Here is a 21,378-nt window from a genome sequence, read left to right as displayed (position 1 = left end):
GCTCATATAAATAAGAGTTGATTTGTCTCAATTTCTAGAGGGACTGAGACTGGTTTATTGAGGCCAAACTACCCAGATTAGTGTCAGTCCTTTCCTGGCCTATAAGTTCCATGTATGAAGCAAGACACAGGTATAAATCACAATTTTCGTATTACCATTTAAAACTGTGTTTATGACCGAGGAAGGTTGTGTTTGTCATCTTTTCTCCAAGAGATAAATCATTTGCCAATTCTCATAAATATTAATACCCCAACGAAGTCTTGATCTCTGTCTAAAAAGGGAGGGCATAATTATTAAGAGTCTCCAGGGACTGTGTTATTAGAAGACCAAGCAATATATGTGCTTTTCAGATATAGAGGGTCGAACTCTGAGTATCAAGGAGCCAGCTGACATTTCTACTCCTGATTCAAGGATTTCCTTGGAACTGTGTTAGTTCTACCATCCTCCTGTAGTAGACTTTCTATTAAGAAGGGAATCTTTTTCTAGTTTCTCTCAAGGAGAGCTAAATACAGGTGTGTTCCTTCTAGTGGAAATCTTAAGGATGAGTTTGTTGAAGCTTTTGGACGAGTTGCAGGTGGTTTAAGGGTCAAACCTCTCACTATGTAACCCCGCTGAGAAGGACAAATTTTTGTTTTCTCGAGGATTATGGGTTGCCTATGTCTAAGTGTCGATTCCTTCATGGCTTGGTGACTGAATTTGGTATTTTTCTTGAAGTCGAGGGTTATTAAAATCACCAGGAGCGTCTCAAAGGGCTGAGAGCCTGTCATCTACAGTAATATTAGTTTTGTAAGGTAAAATTCATCAATGAAGCTATAACCAGGGATCATTACTCCATCTGCAAGTCAAAGTGGTCAACAAAAAAATATTCCCAGGTTTCTCATTGGTATTTTACACTTTTCTTATCCTTAGCTTCCATTAAAATGTTTGATAAAAAATTTCAGGAGAAATATGCAACACTAATAACATGTGTGTGTTGTTGTTGAATTAAAATGTGTAAAATTTCAGCTTGGCACTGGAAGTATGTCCATATGAGGTGTTTAAACCTCCATCTAAGTGTTGGATGTAATGGTAGGGGCTAGTTTATGCAAGTTAAATATCCAAAGAGTATAGTTGAATTAATTCACTATAGTCTATCTTTGCTAGTCACAATGATTGGTAGAGTATTTTCATAGCTAGTCCATCGTCGCCAATCCATAATGCCATCATTTTATTTTTGGAAATGCCTTAGAAATCAACATAGTAGTGCATCAATGGATTTTTTGTGCTACAATACTGTTGTGAATAAAAAATGGAAACAACTTATAGATCAGAAGCAAGAGCAACACAATAGACCTTTATCTTAGAAGGTCCATCTTATCCTTCAGCAGTGAAAGGATATCCAGAAGGAAGATGTAAAAAGCAAGTGTCTCTTCACACTTGGATCTGAATTGCAACAAAGGAAGTTAGTCATAGAAATTCATAATTTGAAGGAATTAGACACGTGTCTATCCAAGGTGGGGCAATCAGAATGGAAGAAACTCAGTTGGGATCTCAAGCCATCCATGCTTGCATTGATACAACCAAAACTTTGGGATCATCCTTGTGAATAATTCAGACTCACTGTTGTCTCTTGAATTAGCAGGATCATAGCTTTAACATTTCCTCTACCGCCTTACAATAATGATCTCATGATATATATATATATATATATATATATATATATATATATATATATAGGATAATCGGTAACTGGTGAGAGTTATCCTGAACAAGCCCAGGATCAAATCCAACTGGCTGCCACTATAAACCTAGGCTAGGTGCAACAGCTTGCAAGCCGCACACAATAGCAATTAACTTATGCCTCAACAAGAGCCGAGACGTCTGCTCGGGGGTCGCCTACTCTTCTAGCCAAGACACAATAGGCCATATACTCAATGAGATTTGAACCTCCATCTCATGGGTTTCACCCAGCGAAACTTATCGTTAAACCCCATATCACTATATAAAAGGTGAGCAGGCTTGGCCTAGGAAATGAGTAACACCTGCGACTAGTCAACGCCCTCGCTCAGGGTTGAGCACAAGACTTGATCGTCTTTAAGATTCCGACTTTACCAACCAGCCGCCTCCACCGACCTTCTTATGATAGAGATATTACAGTTAATAGTGGAAATCTTTGAAGGGTTGAACAACATGAGGCTTCCTACCTTTCAAAAGCGGCAAATTTTTTTAGAACTCATGGCAGATTTCAGCTTTGGAACCTTTATGCTAAATTTGGAATGTGATGATTTAATCTTTCAGTTGCTCCAGACCTTTTTCACTGGGATTAAATCAGCTCATCCCAACCATGTCAAAACAAGCATGCAAAAGATTGTGTCCTTGTTCTTAGAAGGAGATGCTGACATTTACAAAATAATAAGATCCAAATTGTTGACCATTTGGAGAAAGGAACTAGTTGTATCATCAGTCGCTTATGATCTAGTTGAAAGGTTGGTCATGGAAAACATAAAATCACTCAAAAGGGTGTTGACTAAGAAGGAGCTGAAGAGGATTGTTGAAGGAAGCAAGAACAACGGAAATAAAACCTGTAGCAAGAATGAACTAAGACAGAGAGGACTATGCTTTATCTGCAAGGGGTAATGGGAACCTAACTATTCATGCTCAAGTAATAGGAAAGAGGCAACAACGAAAAAACAGGAGGAGATTCCTTCAGATCATGGGGATTCATGTATAGTTGGGTTCATTGGTTTTCAGGAGAGCACCGATGAAGGATTTGAGTAGTAAAGTACACATGATGAGCAACAACACAATATTATTTAGGGTGACAAGCATTGAGAAGCGCGTGAGGAAATTCTATCTAATGATGTTGATGAGGTAGAATCCTATACAACTGAGTCCATAGGTCTTCAGGAGGATGTCCATAAAGAATATGAACAACCAAGTATATATAGAAGTACACCAATGCATATATGTTCGACAATTGGAGATGATGAGCAATAAATTATCTTCACAGAAGGAGGAGGCCAGGGAAACTTGAGTGAGGAACCAAGAGGGTGAACTGGCATGATGAGCATGATCATGAGAGGAAGCATGACAGACATAATGTGCAAGATGAACCATTCCCAAAGAGCCAGCCAAAGTCTTAAGATGAAGTTGTGGTCGTGGAGCATCTAGTGTAGACAGGTATAAAGGCATTCAATGAGGAACCAAAATTGCCAGTAGAGGACATTCAGGGAAATAACACACATTTCGAGATATATCTTATGATGTTGAAGCAGAGAGTCTAAACAGCCCGAAACGCTATCTTACAGGAGAAGAAAAATATTGAGGAACTCATAGGGGTATGTGCCGAGTCAACAGCCAAGTTGTTTAGTGTAGATGAACGTCTCAAGTCCCTTACAATGCAATAAGAAGAATACAATTGGGAGTTCTAGAACAACCGTCTATAGGAGTACATAGATAGGGCTTGCATCACTACCAACCTACCTTTATACAATAGGGCAAGCAAGGCAAAGTTTTGCAAATGATTCAAGTTGGGTGACTGAGTGGAGCGACATGAGTTGAGCATCAAGCAATGTCAACATAGTAGACTTATTCCATGTGCATGCATTCATGCATTAGATCCTTCCCACTGGATGGATTGGCGAGAGATTATGAGTTGAAACTCTATTGATGGGATGAATCCTAGGAGGATACTCTTAGCCAAGGGCATATTGCACCTTGAGCTCTTAGGAACAAACAATGATGGAGGGACGAGAATGTATCATAACCCGTAGGTCCCAGGATTTTGGTGGCATTGGGATCCAGGTATCGAAGGGTCCATTTAGGATCATATAACATGGAGGCATAGGATAACAAGCTAGTTTGTATGGGATTCTGGTATCAATATACAAATGCTTTTGTTGTGGATAGAAGTGGATTGCTTGAGGGAAAGAAATCTTTGGGCAAGAGAATTTGTAATATTCCATTTTCTTGATATGGTCAAAATGGACAGAATTTACGCATGGTATTTTCCCATGGGATCTACCCATGGTATTCTCCCATGGGATCTACCCATGGTATTCTCCCATGGGATCTGCCCATGGTATTTGCCTTCATTTTTCCAGGGAAAATAATAAAATAAGTATTTTCCTTCATTTCTCAAGGGAAAATAATAAAACAAGATTTCTAGAGAGTCGATCAAGCCTATAAAAGAAGATGGGAGCTAGGCCTTTAGATCATCCTGAGTTATCTATCTATTTTTGTCTTTGTTGAGAACTTGCCTATAAAAGAAGATGGGAGCTAGGCCTTTAGATCATCCTGAGTTATCTATCTATTTTTGTCTCTGTTGAGAACTTGGCAACGCTAGTTCTATTCTCATCCCAGGGGAGAAAACTCCGTGGGTGAATTTGTATTCTCATCCCACGGGAGAAAACTCCGTGGGTGAATTTGTCTCGTGGATCTATCTAGGGTCCGCAAGTGTGCTTTAGAGTTCAATTGGTTGAGTCTCTTGATAAGAAGCCTTACATGTCATTGGCAAGGGTTTCTATGTTAATCATTCTGACATGTATTATTTGCAGTTATTAATTAAATAAAATGGTTTCTTTTTCAGATCCTTTGTGTTAACACTAAAGTGTGTTAGATCTGGATCTTGCACTCTCCATATGATTCATATATACAATGTAAATAAATAATCTAATTAAATTTTCTCTATATAATTTTTATGTAAAATATAAATAAATAATCATATTAATTTTTATATTTATAATTATGAAGTAATATCTCCCATATACATATACTAATATATCTAAAATTATGATATAAAAATAAGTTTTTTTTTAAATGTATAAATACTAATATATCTAAAAATATGATATATATATATATATATATATAGATAGATATATATATATATATATAACATGAGATACGTAAAGATATAATATATTGTTTTTATTTTCATATGGAATGAATAATTTATTTTAGCTTTTCAATATATTTTTGAAACGTTAAAATGAAATTACTAAGCAAACCCTTCACTTCATTTTATCCCTAAATTAACCATTCACTTCTCATTTTATGCCTAGATTAACTCACGCAAACCCTCCCTCCCTTCTCATTTTATCCCTAATGCCTTCACTTTCGATCCTTATGCATTACAGAAATATTGATTCTTATGCTGTAAACGACAAAGCCAGGACACACATTATTCAGGAAATGCGGTGGTATTTATTTTTATGTTTTATGAAATTTCATGGACGCTTCGTTATGCAAAAGGCATGCCACGTAGAGCGATTACATTTGGATTTGTTTCGACATTGTAAGAAATTATAATTCGGATAATCAAGCATTTGAAAAAAAAACTAACTGTAATGCCATGAAGTATAACTGTTTGTAGCTTCTTGACTTATAAATATAAATTTCCGAGTGTAATCATTGGAGCATTAGGTAAGTGTACAGGAATTTGAGTGTTGAAACAAGGGCTAAATTCATTCTTTATAGCGTTTTTTCACTTAGTTTTGAACGAAGAAGAGAAGTGCTCAACCAGGTAATAATGGTTTTCAATTTTTAACGTTCATCAAAATTTGACACACCAGAGTAACCCAAAACTTGAAGCATGGATGTGAGGAAATTTGTTGACTGGTAGTTTGTTGAAATTTGAAGCGTTGTTGTAAGGCTATTTGTGGAATGGTATTTTGTTGGGATTTTTGTTAGGACTATTTAAGCATTGAATATGGATGTTGAATGTTAGTTTGTTGGGACTTGTGGACTTTCCCCTCTCCGGTTGCTATCTCATTTAAATCTGGATATGGTCTTACAATGCTACTGGCCATTTTTTCTCTTCGCTTGTTGCTATTTCTTTGGCGGGCGTGTCCGCTGACCGCGAAAATTTGTGTGGTCGACTTTTTAGTATCTACCGCCGTTGTTGACTATGTGGCCAACTGGGCATATTAATATTATCTACAATGGCGTGTTCCTAATATATTAATGAACATAGAAAAAACTAAATGGCCATTCTCTCTCTATATATTTATATATACAATGGCTTGTTCATAATATCTCAGTGAACATAGAAAAAAATAAATGGATTCTTGGAGAAGAAATCGTGTCTCTCCTGTTTTTCTAACACCCTGTGTATGCAGTTTCACTCTGGTAGCACTCTTCTCCTTTGTCATACCAGTTTCTCCTACCACTTTTGTCTTCGACGGATTCAATCGAACCGACTTAATTTTGGAGGCGGGCGCTTCACTAATCTCCAAATCCGTGCTGGCGCTTACGAATGACACGAATTGGGTGCTCGGCCGGGCGCTGTATCCAACTCCCGTGCAGATGAAGAGCAACGACACGCTTTCCTCCTTCAGCACTACATTCGTTTTCAGCATGGTGCATCCCCCCTCGGATCAAGGCGGGCACGGAATGGCCTTCATCGTCACGCCCTACGCGACTCTCATGGGCGGTCTGGATTCCGAGTATCTAGGCTTGCTTAACATTACTAGCGACGGGCAGACATACAATCACTTGTTCGCAGTGGAGTTCGATACGAACGAGAGTGTCGAATTGGATGATCCCAACCGCAATCATGTGGGGTTGGATATCAAAAACCTCATTTCAGTGCGGACTGAGACTGCCGAGTATTGGAATGGGGACGATTTCCATGAATTCAGCCTCAAGAGCGGGCGGAACATACAGGCCTGGATCGATTACGACGGTCTGCAAAGCCAGATCAACGTTACCATAACGTTGGCAGGCTTGCCCAGACCGCAGAAACCGCTCATATCTCAGAAAATCGATCTGCAGAGTGTTCTGCAAGAAAAGATGTTCGTTGGCTTTTCAGCGGCTACGGGGAATTTCATCGAAGACCATTACGTTTTGGCGTGGAGCTTCAACACAGAAGGCACGGCTCCCCCACTCGATATCTCGCGCCTCCCTTCGTTTGCTAAAACGTATTCCAAACGTTCCAGCCGAGGATGGATAACCGGCGTTAGCGTTAGCGTTACCGTGGCCACTTTCGTTCTCTTGTCGTTGGTGATTGCGGCCGTGGTTTTCAAAAGAGGCAAGTGCAAAGAAACAATTGAGTTTTGGCCCCATAGGTTCACTTACAGGGAGCTCAACATTGCCACGAAAGGATTCCGGCATGAAAACGTTTTGGGCCACGGCGGTTTTGGTCAGGTTTACAAGGGCGTTCTTCCGGGCAGCGGACAGGAAGTCGCGGTAAAATCTATGACGAAGGAGTTCAAGGAGGGAATGAAAGGTTTCGTTGCAGAGATCTCGACATTGGGGCGCACACAGCACAGGAACCTGGTTCCTCTTCGAGGATGGTGCAGGAGGCAAAAGCAGCTTTTCATCGTTTACGACTACATGCCCAACGGCAGCCTGGATAAACTCATATTCGGGAACCCGATGACCATCCTGCCATGGCCTCGGCGATACGCGATCTTGAAGGGCGTGGCGGCAGGTCTACTTTATCTCCACGAAGAATGGGAGAAGAGGGTCATCCACAGAGACATCAAGTCCAGCAACGTGCTGTTGGATTCGGAGTTCAATGCGCGGCTGGGGGACTTCGGCCTTGCCCGGCTGTATGAACATAGCGAGAATCCTGGAACGACTCATGTGATGGGAACGCTGGGGTACATAGCGCCGGAGCTCCCAAGGACGGGAAAGGCCACGCCGAGCTCCGACATGTTCAGCTTCGGCGTTATGTTGTTGGAAGTGGCGTGCGGGAGGAAGCCCGTGGACCTATCCACCGACGTTGAACGACTGCTTTTGGTGGGCTGGGTGTGGCAGCTGTACGCGCATGGGAGTCTGCTCGATGCAGCAGATCCGAAGCTGGGGAATGAATACGACGCGGGCGAAATGGAAAAGGTTCTGAAACTGGGATTATTGTGCTCTATTACCGAGCCGAAGAGAAGGCTGGGGATACGGCAAGTGTGTCAAATACTGCAAGGCGAAGCTCCGCTCCCAGACTTCAAGATGGATTCGTTTAGGGTGGCTGTTATGGATCCGTCCATGGGTGGTAAGGTTTCAACATCTTCAAGCTATTCACAGTGAGAAGTCAACGGTGCGGCCTGATGCCTAAAATTTTTACACTGGTTTGCTAATATTTCTGTCAAAGTTTTCGTTTAGGTTTTCCATCAAATGGATATTCACGCGACAGGTCATGGATTTGTCTAATACAAATATATTGTATGGATATATTAGTGATTTACCATTTGTAGTAAAAATTATTTATAAAGAAAATCCATGATCAAGTGGAAAGTTAATTTTGATGGTTAAGAATATTAAAATGTATGTGATATTGAATATGTGTTATAAGCCATATTGATATTGTCCCATAGTATTGTAACAAAAATTATTTACAAGAATTTCGATATTAAAATGAGAATTTCATAATATTGTTACATGTTTTTTAAAATGTGTATATGGTTCACTCATATTTTAATTCTTTTAATAACTAATAGCAATGCAATTTGTATTAAACTTATAATTTAATTAATTTTTATGATATTTATTAATGTGGATAACTATGATACAAATATTTCATGGACATTATCCACCCATCTCTGAAATCTCTAAACAATATAGAAAAAATAAAATAAAAATCAATACTTAAGATTTATTTCCAAGTTAGTTGTGATCTTTTAATTAATCTAACTCACATTTATTGATTAAAACTATGTCATACTAACGCATGTCATATTGAGCATTTGTTATTGATAAGTCATGGTATTGGCCCATGGTATTGTAATGAAAATTGTTTACAAGAATTTCCATATTAAAGTAGGGAGTTAATCTCCATAAATAAGAATATTGTTACACATTTTTTTCAAATGTATATATAGTTCACTCATATGTCAATTCTTTTCATAATTAATAACGATAAAATTTATATTAAAATTATAATTGAGTTAATTTTTATGATTTTTATTAACGTGGGTAATTTCAAATGTATCATAAAATGTTTTAATGTTTATAATATATTGATGTTTATGAGACTTTAACAACTATTTAATTTATATAATTTCACTAATTTTTATGTATTTAAAACTAAAATTTTCATATATAAAATATAACCATTAGAAAATTAAATTGTTATATATATATATATATATATATATATATATAAATTAAGGAATATATTTTAAATATTATATATATATATATATATATATATATATATATATATATATATATATATATATATATATATATATATATTTATATTATCGAAATTTATATTATTATATATTAAAAATATAAATAAGCTATGTGTCAAAGTAATAAGAGAAAATATTTTGAATAAATGTTGAATGATTTCACTTAAAGACATGATTATTTATTGTGGAGTCTCATGAGCGTGTACACGTAAAATGTTAAAGCTATAAGTTTTAATGACGACATTACCAATGTGGAAATTTGTAAAGGTAGTAGTAATCTCTTACTAAGAAATAAACCTTATGATGACATTATCAACGTGGAAATTTGTAAAAGTAGTAGTCATCTCTTACTAAGAAATAAACATAAAATATTTAATAAACTTGTGCGGAGCTTTCACTATGCCAAAAGCTTCGCACAAAAAGGCTCTGCACATTGTTTTACATGCAAAACTCCGCACATTGTTTAAAAACTTTACTTTACATGCCTTTCAAAAAATAATCAACCCAACATGCTCTTAAATGCATAATTTTAAATGTTTTCAAATAAATGATTCAGTGGCAAAAATATAATTTCATGAAGTTTCAATAATGTCACTAATAGTGTGGACATTTGTAAAAATAATAGTTTTCTAAGTTAACTAGTAAGAATATAATTCCATGAAATTAATAAAATAACGTCATTAGGAGTGTGGAAATTTGTAAAAGTAACAGTCCTCTCTTACTAAACTTAAAAGACTAATAGTAAAAGTAATAGTCGTCTCTTTTAAAAGTAAACCTTAGAAACATTTACTAGACTTGTGTGGAGCTTTGCTTGTGGAGAGATTTCACTATGTTGAAAGCTCCACACATTTATTTTACATTGTATTACCATACTTATTCATGGCTCTCAAAGTATCAACAAGTTTAATTGGTAAAAATATGATTAATTTCATGAATTTAATAAAATGTTAAAGCAATGATACAATATATAATATGGAAATTTGTAAACGTAATAGTCATCTGATATATAATGTGGAAATTCGTAAAAGTAATAGTCATCTTTGCACAAGGAAATATTTGCCACTCCCCTTTCCCTGCCTATGTAAAGAACATGCAACCATGTCAGCACTGACATCATTGGGCAAAGCAGTACCATAAGAGTGTCACTCTTAGTCTTAGTATGAGAGAACTCACCAAGATAATGACCACTCAGAAAATTAGTTTTTTTTTAATGAATTGTCCGACACTCACAAACTAAAACGCTCTCCACCTAGGATTGTCTATACAATTGAAAATTAGAAAAAAATTTAGAGATTAAAAATTTAAATGGAATTATGTCTCATGAGAAATGGTTCATACAATTGAAAATTAAAAAAAAATAATTTAAAAAATTCGAAATTTATTTTTAAATTTACTGAAAAATAAAAATATTAAACATTTTTCTGAAATTTTAAAAAATAAAAAACTTTAATTAAAATTACCAAACACAACCAAAATATACTTAACAATAAAACAAATACAATGACTAAAAAGAAACTGAAAACATAAAAATGAATTAAAATCTACATATCTATTTGAATGACACCTAAAGTAGCAACAATATGGTAAATTTTAACTCATAACTTATAAAAAGAGGCCTGGATAATTAATAGAGCTATACACACAGCAATAAATGTCGGTTAAATATATTAACACAGAGCTACTTTAAAGTGTGAAAAGTAGCCTCCCAAAAAGATGAAGTTTGTTCCAGAAACATGAGGATAAATTCTTACTTTAAAGTATTTGTAAAATAGAGTAACGCACACGAAAATGGACTTTGATCCATATATATTTGACTTTAAAAAGAGGACGTGAGTGAAATTTGATACACATAAGTGTGTGCGCAAGTTAGAGCCAAGATAAACTTCGTTCAACTTTCATTCACGTGTTTATCTAGACGCCCATAACAACTCTAAGGATTGACGTTGAATCTCGAAGATGGGACCACTCGTTAGTTTGAACATACAGTTCTTTAAATATTTAAGGATCACGTTTTCCAACTCCCCTTACGTTCCATATGCGTCATGGTAAATATTAATGTTTATAAATATAAACGATATATATAAAAGAATATATAAAAGTGATAAGGAAAAGTCAAAACTATATTTCCAAAGGAAAACAATTTATAAGAAATAACATTAAAGAAGTATTAATGTATATGAGGTGAAATATAATTAATATAGATTTATTTTAATATGGATTTAATATACGCTGAGAGGGATTTAATTTTTTTATGTGTTTATATTATTTAATATAGTTATTTTTTAAAATTATTTAAAATTTTTATTTTGATTATAAGAATAAAATTTCAATTTTGATAACAGATAAAAAATTTTACACATCATATTAAATTGTCGAATTAACTTCTCAACTCAATGACATAATAAAAATTTTAAAAAAAATATAATATGAATTTGATGTCATATTCATCATTAACTCTATGATGCCTTACTCGTGTATCATAATTGAAAATAAAAAATAATAAACCAAATGCAGGTTGAAAAGAATAAAATAGTAAGTTGAAATTCAACTAGTAATAGGATTTGAGTCTCTTAATCTATAATGCTCTACACTCCTTTTAGAGTCTTGTCAATGAAGCCATATGAGGTATGATGTCTCCAACCAAGCCTCTAGAGAGTGCGGAATCCACAAAGTCACTTAAAAATGTAAGGATGAAAAGACATTTTATAAATTTTGTGTCATGTGAAGGGAGTTTTTCATTAAGGTCAACTCAATTTTTTTTTATATTATTAGTAAAATATTTTATATTATTAATAAAAAGGTTAAATGTTAAAAAGATGGATATTGATAATAAAAAATGAAATGTTATATTTTTTAGATCCAATTTAAAATGAAGTATCTTATTGTAAAAATGTATATTAGCTTTTTTATGTTGTTGTTGTTTTTTTGTTTTTTTTTTCAGACAGAAAAATCATCATAGATTTATATTAAAATAATATAAAGATCACAAAGCATTGTCATAGGACAGTGGGAACTGCCCGGCTATAACAACATATAGAACAGAATTGAAATATCCCCAAGAGATCAGAACCAAAGACTCAAAGTTATACACAAGTATTCAAAAGTTTGAGCAGCTACACATCATGGACAGATATTTAAAAAACTAAAATGCAAGTCATATAAACCAGATTGAAAGAAGTCACAATCCCGTGATGCTGAAGATCTATATAAGAGCTGCATAAGCCGAAAATTGAAAGAAATCACATTCCCTTGATACTGAAATCCTGAATAAGAAAGGAAGATCCATCACGAAGAACTCTCAATGACCAAGATCCCGGCTCCATCTCAAGGCCTTCCTTGGAGAGAAGGTCAGCTTGGACATTCGTGGAACGAGGGATATGCTGGATTGAAAACTGCTTCATAGAGTTTTGAAAGTGCATGATTCTGCTTAGCCATCCCAGAAGATGAGGACTGCTAATGAGGCCATCCCCATTACCATGATCTATCAAAGATTTTGAATCACCATATATTGAAATACCTTGGATGTCAAGAAAGTCACAAAAAGCAAGTAGACATTTTTGTAACTTTCTTGACATCCAAGATATTTCAATATTCACAAAAATGAACTAAATTTTTTTAATAAAAATTAATTTTTATCTTTATAAAATTTATTTTTTTCTCTATACTAATCAAGAATATATATATATATATAATATGCAATTATTAAGTTCAATAGGCTAAAGTTTGGTCTCATTGAACTTTAATCCTCCATTTATGTAACTGTATCTTCTGTCCTTCCTTCCTTCGTGGGTCCACTTATTTTCTTTTATTCCATCACTGGTTTCGCGGTGTTCAACTTCTCGCTCAACTCCATCCATCGGTGTCTTTCTGTCATTCCGTCGTGGGTGTCTCTCAAGCGATAGGGTGTCATCATATAAATATAACAATTACATTTACTATTCTATTATTATTATTTGAATGATAATGTTGTAATGTCTCCATCACTTAACCTAATTTAAAAAATCATATATATATATATATATATAATATGTATAACACTGGCATTTTTCATTTTATTAATTATTATTTCAATGATAAGGTTGTAATGTATCCATCACTCAACTTAAACTGTAGATTTATATTGCCTTTTCAACGCGTTCACTTAAGGGATTCACTTGTATGTTCAACTGAGTTATTTTATTTATCACGGGATCTTTTTCTTCTCATCCAAAACTTGAGAATCTTCTCGAACATTTCAAATATCTTTACACGTATATAGCGCAAGATATCTTTATATTGGGATATTTAAATAAGAATAAATGTTCATTATATTTTGAATTTTGAATTTCAATAATTAAAGTAATATTGTTTTTGAAAATTTGAAAAAAAATTTATGATTAATTAATTTAATTTTAATTTTTAAACTAATTTAAATATAAAATTATGATTAAATTGATTGAAGAAATAAAGTAGTTATGATTGATTATTTTAATTTTATATTTTAAAATGAATTGAAATGTAAATTTATAATTAAATTAATCATGTTTATTTTGAAAGGATGATTAATAGTTTTAAAAACCCACAAATTCAAATTTATGGTCAATAGAAACGGTGCGCTTTTGTTAAAGTAAAATCTTTTAAACTAATCACAATTACCATCATGATTAGTTTATTTGTTTATGAAATATATATTACAACTATATTCAATAAACTTATATATTTTAAAGATTAATATTACTTCTATTCAAATTTAAATTTTATAAAAATTAATATTACTTCTATTCAAATTTAAATTTTATATTCTGTTATTAAAATTAAAATTGATTTTATAAAAGAGAGGGTATTAAAGTTTAAGTGGTATAATATAAATATAAATTTAATGTAGAAGCAAAATTTTAAAGTAATATTTATTAGATTAGACATATCAATTAAGTGGTTGGTAGAGGATAGGTATCAATCAATGATGAATATCAAAACATTTATTTCATGGTACATTTCACACTACTAAGATTAAAAAAAACATAAAAACTAGTACAACCATATAAATTAAATGGCTAGTATTGAGAGACATCAAAACATTGACCTCGTAATATATCTTACATTGCCAAGATTTAAAAAAAAAATCATGAAAATTAACTACTTATAACTTTACTTTAAATTATTATTATTAATGTATTGCCAAGATTTTAAAAAAAATCATGAAAATGAACTACTTATAACATTAGTTTAAATTATTATTATTAATGTTAATTATAAAAAGAATTAATATATCACTTAAACATATTTGTATTTTAGAAAACTTGTAACAAATTTTTCATCATGAAGATTCACCCCCACTTTACAATGGAACTTTTTGATACCATAGCTCAAGATGGTTATTCTAGCTGTAGGGTTTTGATAACCCATGCTATTCATGTGGAATATAGTATATTTAATGGTGGGATGATTGCACTTAAATATTTCCTCATGGCCATTGAGATCCTAAACAAAGGTGTCTTTAGACCTTACCACTTCTCTTGGTTTTGTGATCCTAACAATCGATATCGGCTATGGTTAAATTTGTTGTGTTGATCAAAGTATGGTTATGAATGGTATAATTTTTGTGAGAAATATCGAGAAGACATGACGAAAAAAAGTGCCCATGTTGGAAGGGAAACTGAGATACACAGATAGGTTGGGTAGCACATATAGATCTCTAAGCGTTAGGGAATTTAGTCGAAGTTTAATTCACTAGAATGCAATCATATGCTCACTATGCATATTCTCATGTCTTCACAAATTACAGAGCATGTATGTATGATCATGAGCAGGGATTAGTTTAAGAGTTTTGTATCTGCATTTCTTGTGGCGACAAGGTCCCCCTATGAGAACAACTCGTGTTGAAGATGTTGCCCCTCTTATTTTAGGCTTATGTGATTCATCTTGTTTTGAGATTGTTTTATGGATTAATCACATAATCATTCTTTTTGGTTGACGTTTAGAACCCACTACTATGGTTCATCCTTAGGACAATAGAATGTGAGAAAAGAGTGAACCTCTGAGTGAGAAGAAGAAGAATAAAAGGAAATTGAAAGGAAAAAAGAAGCAGGAAAGGAAGGAGAAGAAGAAACTCCATAAATCATTAGAAGAAGAAACCCCAGAATAAATCGAGAAATCTTAGGATCTTAGAAAACCCAAGGAGATTGAAAATGTTAATAGAAATTGGATTGTTGTATCAAATTGGGACACCAAGAATCTTGTACAATCTTTAGATTGTAGGGAAGATTCACCAAGTAGAAAATTGGTCGAGCCATTAACTGAAGGAGTCTGAGAAGATGAATCTCACAAATATCAAAATGAAGCATAAGGATACTAGGACTTTTCAAAGATTTTTTTGACTAGGGTTGTGAGGAGGAGCCATTGGAAAAGGATGACGAATAAAAAGGCAAAGAATTTGAAGAAGAAGATGATGAAGGGATGGATATTGATGTGACCTCTATGCTAAGTGGTATTCCTTTAAGCAAATAAGTCAATGCCCATAACTTTTTTGAATAGGACACACAATGATAACGAGAAGTGGATGAATACCATGGGTTGGAGATATAAGGAGAGAGAGGCCAAATAGCGAGAAAGGCCAAGTTGAGATATAGATCAACAAAACTAGAGTTGTAGCAAGAGTGTGGTCGTATGGATGAGAAAATAGAGATGGTGTTAATGGTTTAAATTTTAGTGAAGGAGCAAGCATGTGATGAGAGTCGTAGTGGCGTGATAATACCAGTGGTGTGTGAAAACCCTAAGGGTTTTTAGTCCAATTTATAAAATCCCGTCGTAGCCAATTGTATTACCATAGGAAGTTGTAAGACATGTTGTTTAGGAATACATGTTGTGCAGCAATATGTGATGGCTGAAGTTGTGGAATGAACCACTTGGATAGGTGCGACAGTGACATGTGTACTCATATGCTAGTTTGAGGTTGGTTGTTGTAAGACCTTAAGACTTTCATCAGGAATACATGTAGTCTAGTGGCACATGGAGTTGTCAAGTTGTGGAATGGAAGGTGTATTGATATCCTATCTTGACAACGAGAATGTGAGATCTCAGATGAGATGGTTGATAAACCATGTATGAGAAAAAGTATCCTAGATAACTAGTGGATACAACGGTTAATTACCAATGTTTTTCGGTAAATGTTAACCTTTTTATATAGGTCTCAATAGAATGATTAGGACCAATTTAATCTCCCTTAGTCAAGTTTACAGGGGGGATTTTTATGATAGTTTAGGTAAACTTTATTTGATCAAGTTACCTGTGATTTTTGAGCTCGAGGTTTATGAAAATTTGTGGTACTGACCTATGATATTCATCTGTAATATGGACTTTTTAAAGGAAGAAAGAGTCCAGGTAAAGTGTTCCTCATGGTCATTCAGATTCCAACTAACGATGTCTTTAGACACCACTTCTTCTCTTGTTTTCATGGTCCCAACGATTACTAATATCACATGCTCAAAAAACCATAACATGTTTAGTATTTCATCTATAGCTACTCTAAGAATACTCTAGAATATTTCATGGAGGTTAAATCCCTATTATCCACCTAACAATTATTGATCTATTAAATTAAAATTTTAGAAATTTTATTCCGAAGTAAACACCTTAATCAACATAATTATTAATTATTGTATTTATCTACCTCAATTATATTAATTTTATTCTTAAATATACGTTACAACTTACAACTATATTTAATAAACTTTTACATATTAAAATTAATATTATTCTTATTAAATAAAAATTCCATACCATGTACTACTAAGATTTAAACTTTTGTTTTTATTAAAATAGAGTAACAATAATATTGAAGTATATATTGCATAATATTAATATAAATTTAATGTGAATAATCTAATTAATAAAATTTTACCTGTTAAAATTAATATTACTCTTATTAAATTAAAATTTCATACCATGTACTACTAAGATTTAAGTTTATTTTATTAAAATAGAGTAGCAACAATATTGAATTCTAGATTTCATAATACTAGTGATTGCCCCAGTAGGTGAAAAGAGAGGTTGTTAGGAGTGTTAAATTCAAAGAATTGTATTTTGGTTTAAAATAATAAATTTAGGTTGTTCAGTGTATTTCTATGTATTTTCCTTTTAATTATAGTGTAGATGTTCCCTTTTTGAAAATTGTCAGACCAAGCTTTCATCTACCCTTTTTGTCTAAGTGTGACATATGTCCACACTGTTAAACGTGACATATGTCCACATTCCAAATATTATGCAGGAAAGCTATACCGTGAACAATTTATATTTACTTTACTATGTAGACTTAGTAAATTGTGGTAATGGTTAATGAGAAAATATTTCTTTAAAACCCACCAAAAATTGTTTACCATAAATTTAACTTTATGCTAACAAGCTTCCAGAAGCAAATCTCATTCGTAATCAGATAGGAAAAACTGAAAAGATTAATTGGGGTTAACTCTGAAGACCTATCAAGTTGTGAGTGTGTTGGGAAACCTAATTGTGCAAGAGAATTGGGGTTTCCTCCCATGCAGGGAAAATTCCATAGCAGAGGAACGATTGAGGGAGGAGGTTGTTCAGATCGCCATAACAGAGCAAAGAAGATCCAAGCCGTAGTAGAAGAGAACAATCATAGGCTTGTCCATCGAAGTCACCAAATTGGACAACAAAATTACTTCCAAAACTAAAGATGGAGGTACAATAAGTGCAGTTATTGTTGTAGATAGATTTGCAGTAGAAAACATTCCCTTTAAGATGAGACAAGCTCCTTCCAAACTCAAGCATATACTTATGGTAAATATTTCTATTGTATTGTAACATCTTATTTTTTTTGGTTGATAATCTAATCCTGAAGGATTTTTTGACCCCAAGAGGTTTTTCCCTCCTACTATCATCCTCTATCTAAAATTTATGGTGTGGCTTAGTTTCCTTGTCATTACGTCTTTATGTCAGTATTATACATTATGTCATAGCTTGTTTTGATTTGTTTATTTTTAGGTTGGATTAGAGTTTTTTTTGCTCAGTTTTTTCGGCTCATTCCCTAGTCCCTTCGAGGATAGGCATTGGGTGAAGTAGCCTCTCCAAACTTAGTGGCTCAGGGATTGCCCTAGGAAAAGTTTATCGACATTTTCATCCGCCTCCAGCCAATTAAAATCTGACACTCGTTGAGAATTATTCTCATTATTATTTGCTGTAATTGTTAAACAATGGTGTAGGAATAGAGGGAAGAAAACCAAAAAAGATTTTTTACGTGCCAACCAAAACTTGCTCACACAAACGAATATGCACAAACAAAAGCAGAGCAATGCTTTCAAGTGGAAGGAGAAGATCAGAGGTTATGTAAGAAATGGATTCTGGATAAAAGCATTGAGTATGTAATTTCAAATGTGACGTGCATGCATAGAGTCCGATAAGTTGGTATTCCTTTTTGTAATCAACGCATCCGAAAATGTATCATACCTCCAAGCAAGAAGATATGATCAAAAAGGGACTTGCATTAGAATTTTTTGTGGCTTTTACGTTGGCCTCAATGTATGCCAAATGTAGGAGTCTAGACCCCTATCTACATCATGAAGAACCTTTGTGTGTGTGCTAACTACCAAATGCCATTAAGTTCATCTCCAATATTGTTGGGTGAGAGATTATTGTGAGAGTGATGCAAACCAATTCCATCATTTTAAGAATGGAATGTGTTTTTGTAGAAATTACTGGTGATGCCTCTCTATGCTTTGAATTTACTATGTTGCATACCATTCCTTTGTAGGTACAACATAAAATGCACAAATAGAGGCACTTGTTAACCTAAATTGGATGATTCTTTTTGTATGATAAGGTTAAGTCATAGGAATATGTTTATAAACATACACGCTAATATGGAATTGTGTCAAATAATTGATATAATATAGTACATCATGGATGTAAATTTATAATATATTTAAGATATACACCTTGGCCTGAATGTTGTATGCTTGGTGCTCTTATGAATATACATAGTTTTCATGGAAAGACGGTGGGTATTTTAGATGATGGGATTATGAGTCTAATATGATATCACATATCATTCTTTTGATATGATAAGGTTAAGCCATAAGAATATGTTTATAAACATACATGCTAATATGGAATTGTTTCAAATAATTGATATAATATAGTACATCATGGATGCAAATTTTATAATATATTTAACATATACAACCTAGCAGTAATCTTGTCTACTCATTGCTCCTATGTATATGCAAAATTTGCAGGGAAATATGGTGGGTATTTTAGATGATGGGATTATGACTCTAATAGGAAATGGGTTTGAATCTGATGTTGTTGTGGGCACTATTGTTGTAGGTAAGTATGGTAAATGTGGGAATGTTAACGTTGCCCACAAACTATTTGAAAGAATGTCTAAATAAAATGTTATGTCATGGAATGCAATAAGTTTTGGCTATTTACATAATGGTCATCACCATAAAGCCTTAGACATTCTTCAATGCAACACAACTTCATGGTATAAAACCCAACTCTATTACCATGATTATTGTTCTTCTTGCGTGTGTCGATTTATTGGTTTTGGAACGAGGTATGCAGATCCATGGCTATGAAATAAGAAATGGATTTGAATATGATGTTGTTGTAGGCACTGCACTCATAGACGTGTAGCCAAAATGTGGGAATGTCAAGATCACACGCAGATTGTTCAAAATAATCCCTAAACAAAATATTGTGTCTTGGAATGCAATAATTTTTGGTTATTTCCAGAGTGTCTATCCTCATGAAACATTGGCATTCTTCAACGAAATGAAAATTTAGGGTCTAAAACCCAACTCAATTGCAATAGTTAGTGTTTTGCCCACATATGCCAATTTATTGGTTCTGGAGCAAGGTAAGCGGATTTATGGTTATTCAATGAGAAGTGGATTTGTATTTAATGTTAACGTAGGCACTGGACTTGTGGATATGTGTGCCAAATGTGGGAATGTTAACATTGCCCACAAATTATTTGAAAGAATTTCTTAAAAAAAATTGTGTCATGGACTACAATGATTCTAGCATATGGAATTCATGGACATGGTGAGGATACTCTTGCCCTTTTTTCACAAATGCAAGAGGTAAGGACAAAGCCAGATCATGTCACATTCACTTCTATTTTTATTGCTTGCTCTCATGAAGGGTTAATCGATGAGGGCAGACAGTACTTTGAGTAGGATTATGGCCTTGCACCTCAGCTGGAACATCAAGCATTCCTGATTGAAATTCTTGGGTGTGTTGAAGTAGATGACATCATAAAAAAGATGTCACTAAAACCCACTGCAAATGTTTGGGGAGCCTTGCCGGGGGCTGCAGAATTAACTGCAATATTGACCTTGGAGAAAAGAAGGTAAACACCACTTATAATTAGAACCAAACAATGTCAAATATTACATGTTCTTCTCAAACATCTATGTCGAGGCATATAGGTGGGAGGATGTAGTGAAGTTGAAGACCAGGATTAAAGAAAGAGGAGTGAAGAAGAAATCAAGGCACAATCTTGTTGTGGTACATAGAGAGCTACATACATTTTTCATGGAAGAGAAAATCCATCCTCAATATGGAAAAAAATTATGCAACGTTGGAAACCTCATGTGGGTAAATGAAGAAGTCATGTTATGTACATGACACAAATATTGTGTTGTAGGGTGTGGAAGAGGAGGCTACAGAAAACATTCTATGCAATCATACTAATAAGTTAGCCACTAGTTTTGGGACAATCAGTACAAGCCAATGTACCCCTATCCACATCATGAAGAACCTTTGTGTGTGTGGTGAGTACCAAATGCCACTAAGTTCATCTCCAAGATTGTTTGGCGAGAGATTATTGTGAGAGATGATGCAAATCGATTCATCATTTTAAGAATGGAATGTGTTTTTGTGGAAATTATTATTGATTCCTGTTTATACTTTGAAATTACTATGTTGCATACCATTCTTTTGTAGATAGAACATAAAATGAACAAAGAGAGGCACTTGTTAAGCTAAATTGGATGATTCTTTTGATATGATAAGGTCAAGCCACAAGAATATGTTTATAAACATACACACTAATATGGAATTGTGTCAAATAATTGATATAATATAGTACATCATGGATTTAAATTTTATAATATATTTAACATATATGCCTAGGCCTAAATCTTGTCGGCTCGGTGCTCTTATGAATATACAAAATTTACATGGAAAGAGAATGGGTATTTTAGGTGATGGGATTATGAGTCTAATATGATATCTTGTATCATTCTTTTGATATAATAAGGTC

At 33.8% G+C, this 21,378-nt stretch overlaps 1 pseudogene; it reads left to right on the top strand.

Moving 5' to 3' along the window:
• Positions 1 to 6,372: 6,372 nt before the first annotated feature.
• On the top strand, positions 6,373 to 8,004 carry LOC149161512 (L-type lectin-domain containing receptor kinase IV.4 pseudogene; annotated as a pseudogene).
• Positions 8,005 to 21,378: the final 13,374 nt, after the last annotated feature.

Source organism: Pinus tabuliformis, chromosome 5_2 (assembly GCF_031772625.1).
Source record: "Pinus tabuliformis cultivar Carrire ecotype Pingquan chromosome 5_2, CPIR1, whole genome shotgun sequence".
Lineage (NCBI taxonomy): Eukaryota > Viridiplantae > Streptophyta > Pinopsida > Pinales > Pinaceae > Pinus > Pinus tabuliformis.
Note: the sequence above shows the minus strand (reverse complement) of the source record. Positions and strands in the feature narration are given on the sequence as shown.